This window comes from Xenopus laevis, chromosome 4L (assembly GCF_017654675.1).
Source record: "Xenopus laevis strain J_2021 chromosome 4L, Xenopus_laevis_v10.1, whole genome shotgun sequence".
Lineage (NCBI taxonomy): Eukaryota > Metazoa > Chordata > Amphibia > Anura > Pipidae > Xenopus > Xenopus laevis.
In genome coordinates this window covers 51,519,370-51,528,212 of record NC_054377.1, presented here as the reverse complement: position 1 = coordinate 51,528,212, position 8,843 = coordinate 51,519,370, and positions in this window count along the sequence as shown.

Here is an 8,843-nt window from a genome sequence, read left to right as displayed (position 1 = left end):
TGGGATGACTTTGACGTAGTTGGCCATCTTAAATATATTGCAATATATGGACAAACAATCCCTGTTTTGTTTAAAGGGTAAGGCATTTTTCAGTAGCAGTATGCACAAAATGTCTCTGTCTTAAATATATTGATAATGGGTTGAGTGCTGAGGACTCTTGTAATTGTCTATATATATATATATATATATATATATATATATATATATATATATATATATATATTTATATTTTTATATATATATATATATATATATATTTATATTTTTTATATATATATATATATATATATATATATATATATATATATATATATATATATATATATATATATATATATAAACAGGACCGCCATCAAAAATCGCAGGGCCCCATACGACAAAATTTCCTGGGTCCCCTGGGCTACGCCCACCGCAAGCCCCACCTACAGGTCCGCACCACACAGTAAAGGCTAGGGTTCCCACATGTTAATTGTTAGGAATTCAAACGGGCAGCACTCCATTAAAATAAAAGCCTTTATTTTTCACATGCAGGGCAACAGCAGAGCTCTGCTGTTGCCCTGCATGTGAAAAATAAAGGCTTTTATTTTAATGGAGTGCTGCCCGTTTGAATTCCTAACAAATATCGTATTTATGTGGAAGGATACGTGGGAAAAGTGCACCCGTGAACAAAGTTGCAGACAAGTGAGTGCGACCTAAATTGATTTCAATTGATTCCCACATGTTAATAAAAAATAAAAAGATATTGGTGTTCAGGGCCCCCCATAAAAAAATATTGGTGGCTAGGACCCCAAATGAGAAAAATAATTGGTGGCAAGGCCCCCCCCCCCACACATTATAAGAAAATTGATGGCCGGGCCCATTAAACATCCATGCCTTCCTGAAATCAGCAGCTCTCAGAAAGATGGCTAATCAAGTAAGTGTGGCGTGGCTGGGCCCCCCTTACCCTCGGGCCCCCTACAACTCTCCCCCCTGTCCCACCCTGATGGCTGCCCTGTATATAAATATATATATGGTATCCTGTGTGGTCACTTTGGTGTGCTGTAGGAGGCTGCTCTTGAACATACATTCAATCATACTCCTAAACCAGAAGAAAGCAAAAGAATATGGTGGAAATATAGAAATCATGGTGAAGACAAGAAACATCTTGGGAGACTAAGATTACTTTCTACAATTCTTGTTTAGGAAGCCAGTTTGTGAAAGAGAAACATCAAGACCTGAAGAGGACAACACACATTTCACTGCCCTCCTAATAAGCAGCACATTCAGGAGAAAGAGCCGCAAAGTCACATGTCACAGGAATGAAACCACTTGTCTTCATGTGCACTTTGAATCTCCATAAGCAGCAATGTGACCATGTGGTCATTCAGGTGCAAAGTTTTGGGGTTGGAACAATGCAGCTGACTTTTAAGAGAGAGAAATGCATTGATGGTATGAAATGTCAATATTTTGCTTGCTGTTGGTAAAGAGGTCAGGATTGTGTAGAATATTTTCTTACATAGTGCTGTGTGTGTCAGACTTTTACTGCTCAACAACACAGTCTTTTACCCAAGCTGGCTGCCAGGATTACACTACAGAACCACTGACCCCTGTGGTGGGAAAGTCATACTCCAGTTTGGCCCAACAGAGCTGAAGTGCTTTCTTCACAAAAACAATTTTGGTTTTGCAGTCCAACCACAATGACCATAGACACCAAGGGAACTCTGAATTAATGTCAAATGCATCTGCCACTCCTCTCCACTCAGCCAGACTACTACACTGCAAGCAGTTAGTGCTGAATCTCAGATTCAGAATCGCACAAGTACACTGAATCTAATACAATACATGTGGGGGCTGCAGAAAACTCATCATTCTCAAAGTGTGGTAGACTGGAACAAGAAATTATGATGGTTAGAAAAATCTGGTGGCAGGTTTATTATAGGTTTACCAAATATGCCACATTATATATTTAATGACCAAGCAATTGTAAGGAATGAAACCTACATTTTAATGCAATTAGATACTTGGTATCCAAGAAGTTTCAAATCAGTTTTTAACTAGGAGTAATTTGGGCTGAGGTATGATTTTATTAATTAATATATTAATCTATATTAAATGTTCTATTTATTTTAGTTCATATAACTAGAATTTCCTGAATATTTTGTGCTGCTGAAGCCCTGAAAGAAAAAAGGATTTTCTGCTGGACACATTCATGGCAAGTCCTACTACTAGCTCCTGACACAAGGCCGGTACATATCTGGTAGGCAAGCGGAGGGTTCAGAAGTCTGTATATCGTATACTAACAGACTCTTATCAGCAGCTCTGGCTGTGCTTATCTGAGACTGCACAAGGCTGTCAGCTGTGAGGGAATGGAATACTGCAGGGACCTCTCTACTGTGGGATACTAGCCAGGATTTTCTTTTTATTAATATCCCAAGTGGCAAGATACTGAATATCAAATGCTACAACTCATTACTCTAACCTTATTTCAGGGAAGGAAATGTCATTTTAATTGTATACATAAGGTAGAGGTTAATGCATATGGTCATTTTATGCCCGTGAATTATTCAAAAGGAGTAATAATAAATTTGTTTGTGTTTGTAACCATCAATCAAGGTTCATCTCATCATATTCGGATGCCCAATGTTGATGCGTCCATCCATGAGATTGTATGGGGCCTTACTATAGCCTCTAGGGTGAAATTAGATGCGCTTTGACCTCCTAGACACCTTAAACTGGTTGGATCTTGGTTTAGGGTGCCATAAGATTAAATGGCATGATTAAACATGTTCCAATCTCAGCAATGGTGAATCGTTTCTTTCTTTTGGTACCATTCTTTGAGTTTGATTCCCCAAGTGGTGGGTCCATTTGGGCTTTTTTTGATCATTTGGCCTCTAGAGAGGGCTATATCAAAGCTGATACACTTCTTACCTTGTAGGTTAGCATTCCCATTTCAATATCAAACATAGCCCTAGTCAGAAAGTGTGTACAGTGGTCATACTTGTGGCTGATTCAGCAGACAATAACTAGGAATTAATGTATTAAAAACTTTATTGATAGTCAGCAAAGTGTTGATAAGTTAGAACAAAGTTTGAACAGCTGCAAATTCATCTTGATTCTTAACTTCCGTAAATATGCCCTTAAGACTTTCGCTATCTGTACCAGGCATCCATTTGTATTGCACTACTGCTGCAATTAGAAATTCACATTTCTAATTATTTTCTTTGGGTTTACTGAGAGGCAAGTGGTCAAATAATGTCACAGACCATTGGTCCATTTCTACTGCTTTCTCATCCTCCACAAGGATAAGAAAGCAATATAAATAACCTTATACTAAGCAACAACAATGAATATATATGTTTCAGGATCATTTTAGAAGAAAATACATCTGATATATTATATATTTTTTAGTCTGCCACTAAGGTCCCCACTAAAGCCACTGTTCATATCAAAGAGGGTGTTATATGAGCCAAAATTTCAGGGGCAGAGCTTTAGGGGGCACGGATGAGGGTAGAATTTAGTTTGCTAGAAAAGGAAATGATGGGGATAGGGCAGTGGGAGTTTCCAGCTAACAAGAATGGTGTCCTAAACCCAAATTTCACACCAGGGCCCATGCACTGCTAGTCTACCATATATATATATATATTTATATCTGTAAAATTAACTGTTATATTATCATAAAACATCTACAGGTATTCCGTTATCCGGAAACCAATTATCCACAAAGCTCTGAATTATGGAATGACCATCTCCCATAGACTCCATTTTATCCAAATAATCCAATTTTTTTTAAATTATTTTCATTTTCTCTGTAATAATAAAATAGTACCTTGTACTTTATCCAAACTAACATATAATTACTCCTTATGGGAAGCAAAACCAGCCTGTTGGGTTTATTTTAAGTTTAAATGAGTTTCTAGTAGAAAGGCCCATTATCTGGAAAACCCCAGGTTCCAAGCATTCTGGATAATGGTCTCATACCTGTACCAAAGGAATTTTTGTCGATTATTTTTTACATAGGATTGACTAACATCCTTGATTTGCTTTTTAGCTTCATTCTCTTTGCTTAAATGGCCCTTAGTGTATCTTGAAATTCTATTTATTTTAAGGTATTGCTGGAATAGGGATGTCAAAGGGCAATCTAACATCAGCCTCAACCACCTGCTGCTGGAAGTTGTAGTTCAACAACCAATGAAGGACTGCCATATGTCATTCCTACTTTCGATTGTTATCCTCACTTGACTGCAGATTAGATTAATTCAGCAGGACTTCCATCAAAATGCAAAATAGATTCTACTGTACTGAGCCTCCTTAGTACATGAACCCTAAAAAGAGACATGTTGTACTATTCAGTAAGTCTTTGGGGGGCCTAAACCAGAAGTGAAATTGACCAGCTTTACTCCCCACAATAGGCTGACACTGCATTACTTTGCAAAATTAAAAATAAATAAATAAAAAGAAAGGGGGGAAGGGGGTTAATTAAAAGGCAGAGCGAGCCAGAGTGTGTGTGTTGTGATGGGACACATCTGAGGACTGCATCAATCTGTCACTCTAACAGAAGGCTTCAATTGTATCTTCCAAGTGCCCATAATTGCAGCCACACAGGGGTAGCAAGGAGATATGGAGCTGTGACAGGTCAAAGTGACAGGCCCTGCTTTCCAGGGACAGTGTGACACAGGCAAACAGACAGTTTATGGCAAAGGTAACTTAATTCTTCCACGCCTTAACAGCACATTTAGTTATTATTTTGATTTTTTTTTTTTTATTTACAGATGTTATTTCAAGTTCAGATATCATAAGGCTTTCCCTGTTATTTCATTAGATTTAGATTTTTTTTCACAAGAAGCTTTAATTTTAATCACATGTATAATTTCCATTGTAAAGCAATCCCATTGGACTTTTAAAAAAAATGTCTTTCAGTTTTAACTATGAGTTTACTTTATTTTGAACCCTCTTCTGGTTGAAGTGAGCAAAGAGGGAGCCCTGGACAATGCAGCAGAAAAACGATGTAAATAACATAGTAAGTTAGGCTGAAAAAAGACACACCGCCATGAAGTTCAACCTTTTCACTCTATTTTAACCTGCCTAACTGCCAGTTGATCCAGAGGAAGGCAAAAAAAAACATTGAAGCCTCTCCAATTTGCCTCAGAGGGGGGAAATTCCTTCCTGCCTCCAAAATGGCAATTGGACCAGTCCCTGGATCAACTTGTACTGAGCTATCTATGATGTAGATAGTACAGATAGTACATTATCTAGTTGTCACTTTTTATTATTGTACCTCTTCGATAGGGTTGCCACCTTTTCTGGAAAAAAATACCGGCCTTCCTATATTTTTACGGTTTTCCCAAATAACATTGGCATCAACAGGGGCGTTTCTGCTATGAGGCAAGGCGAGCAAATTGCCTCAGGCGGCAACGCCCCAGAAATTACCAGGGGCGGAGCAGAATTTTCGGTTATTAAACCAGAAATGTGGCTTTTCTAGGGCAGAGAGTGCAATTTCGCTCTGTGTGCAAGCGATGCGGCCCCCTCCGGCAATCTCGAGGTAAACAAGACAAGCGGGGTGGCAGCATTCCAAACGCCACCTCAGGCAGCAGTTATAGCTGAAAAGTGCCTGGTGGCACCAGGCTGGTAAAATACCGGCCTTGTGCCAACCCTACTCATAGGGCTGCCATTTGACCACTATTTTACCAAACTGGACAGTAAAAATTAAGCTTGATGCCAATGTTATTATTAGGGAAGAAAGAGAAAAATAGGATAGGCTATAGGAAGGATGATACCAACATTTGTAAGTTCTCGAGAGATATTATAGTAGCACGCCACACGACAACTAGCCGCAAAGCGAGAAAAGGCCCACGCTTATACCTTACATACAGATATCGCCTATTTATCATTCGAACCATGAAAAATCACCCGTTTGTTAGAGACCAAGAGAGTGCAGTCGCTGACAGCTGGTTTCTGATCACTGAAGTAATAATGGTCAGTTTCAGAGATCAGTCAAGCCCAGGCCAGGGTTGCCTGGTTGATCCCAATATTATTAAAGGGCCAGTAACATAAAAATAGTTTTTTACAAAAATGTGTTTGTACATTACGAAAAAAAAACACCAAGACACGTTTAACTTTAAATTCACAAAGTCTTTATTAAGAAATAACTTACCGATACTCCGCTTGCGCTGCTCTTCGGAAAAGGCGACAGGGCGACAATCCTTCGTGCAGTGCTCGATTTCTCCTCCCTGCCTTCTATATGAGATAGCCAGGGAGGAGATGGATCGTCGCCCTGACGCCTTTTCTGAAGAGTAGCACAAGCAGAGTATCGGTAAGTTATTTCTTAATAAAGACTTTGTGAATTTAAAGTTAAATGTGTCTTTTTTTTTTTTTCATTATGTACAAACATATGTATTTAAAAAAAATGTATGTTGCTGGTCCTTTAATAGGGAAAAAAGATAAATATATAGGAAGGCCTGTATTTTTTTCCAGAAAAGGTGGGAACCCTAGATCAGGCCCGGACTAGGGTTGCCACCAGGCCGGTATTAGTGTAAATTAGTGTAAAAATGATGGTAGATCCCAATGTTATTAATAGGGAAAAAAGATAAATATATAGGAAGGCCGGTAATTTTTTCCAGAAAAGGTGGCAACCCTAGCCCAGGCCCGGACTAGGGTTGCCACCAGGCTGGTATTTTACAGGCCTAGCCGGTAAAAATGATGGTTGATCCCAATATTATGAATAGGGATAAAAGATAAATATATAGGAAGGCCGGTATTTTTTTCCAGAAAAGGAGGCAACCCGTCCCTAGCACAGGCCAGGACTGGCAATTTGAGTTCTGGCAAATGTCAGAGGGGCTGCTGTAAGATGCCATAGCCACTGTGGTGATGGCTGTTTGGACCTCTCTGGACTTGAAATGCCAGGGCCTATTTGACTCCTAGTACAGACCTGGTCAAGTCCATGGAATGCCCCTGTAATTCCTACATATCAGACCTTCTATTGCCTAAAAAAGTGTAACAGCTTCTCTTGTCCACTCCGGTCTTTGTTGCACGTGTAAGGAAGGGGTTAATGAGGCAGGAAAAGGAGGCTCAGCTCCCCCTACAGGCGATCCCCCCACACACACTGGTTGGAGCAGAGCTCTGATCTTAGAGGTGAGGAAGAACAGAGACAGTGTGAGGCTGAGAGACAGTGTGAGGCTGGGAGCCAGAGGAGCAGCAGGCAGCTGGGCATCGGGACAAACTGTAAGGACGTTTCCAGCGTGGGAACCCTGCATTAGCATCCAAGCTCAGGATCTTAACATTGGGACTGCCACTATTTTACCCCTCGTCTTGGTGTCGAGGGACCCTATTTTCACATTCCGTCGCGAGACCTTTATCCTTGATTTACTACGAGGAACTTGGAACGGCCGAGTGATGTAGGGAGGACAGAAGTTGCGGCACGGGCACCTGGCAGTCACGACTCTGCTGGGAACTGTGTTACAAAGTGACAGCTGGGAATCAGTCAGAAGAGATTAGGAGTCATTGGCGACCAGGACACGACCCATATAGAGGAGGGACAGTCTGCTGCAAGTGACCCTTGGGACTTGGGCTTGGACCAGCAGCTCAGCTTGTGATATGGTGGATCTACTTCTGCTGGGACCATTGCCTGTGGCATCTGCTTCCTGCTGCTGATCACTGACCTCCAGCCTGACTACAGGACGGTGAGTAGCACAGGCACAGGCATGCTGTCATCTACCCACTCACATGGCTTATTTTCTTATTTATCATGTAATATCTATCTATCTAATCTATCTATCTATCTATCTATCTAACTATCTATCTATCTATCTATCTATCTATCTATCTATCTATCTATCTATCTATCATCTATCTATCTATCTAACTATCTATCTATCTATCTATCTATCTATCTATCTATCTATCTATCTATCTATCTATCTATCCATCCATCCATCCATCCATCCATCCATCCATCCATCCATCCATCTATCTATCTATCTATCTATCATCTATCTATCTATCTAACTATCTATCTATCTATCTATCTATCTATCTATCTATCTATCTATCTATCTATCTATCTATCTACCAGCCAGACAATACTGTGTCCCACAGAGCTTACATTCTTCATAGCTGAAGTTGTGATATTTTCATTCTGTGGCGCAGTGCTGTATTATTACCTTCTGTTTTAACAAACAGCTTTTAAAGATTCCTTAGTACATCCATGGCTTTTGAGACAGGATCCTAAACTAAATCCTTTGTATAATCTGTATTTCTATCCATATGCCCACAAACCACTGACAAATGTCAGCAATGAAGGGGAGGCAATGTGTGTGTGTGTGTGTGTGTGTGTGTGTGTGTGTGTGTGTGTGTATGCTTAGGACTCTGTACGTAGTGTAGAAAATGTATAATACTGTTTGGAGGCTGGGGGTTTCATTTCCTCAAATTGCTAAAAAAAAAAAAGATCTAATAACCACATGCTTTCACTAAAAATGAAGCTGCCCTCCACACCCAGAGCACCAAATGTCAAGAAAAAAAAAAATAACACTGGAGAAAGAATGAAATGCCATCTGTGCTGTGAATCATCGGGGGCACAGGGATCCTAGATCCCAGAATTTGTTTTTTGCAGAAAAACTGATTTTTAGCATCATTTTGTGATTCAAAGGCATGTCATGGTTAATAACGTGGGAAAGCAAATTAACTGGAAAGAAATATATAAGGACAGTTGAGCTGGCAATCAGATTTGCTAAAGGGGATATGGAATGGCTGTCATTAAGATTTGTTCTAGTTTCCACAGGATGATGGTATGATTTAAATTGCTCCTTTAAGAAAACACTGGGATGTAACATCCAGGTATAAAGATTAGTTCCCTAAGCACCAATAGGCTT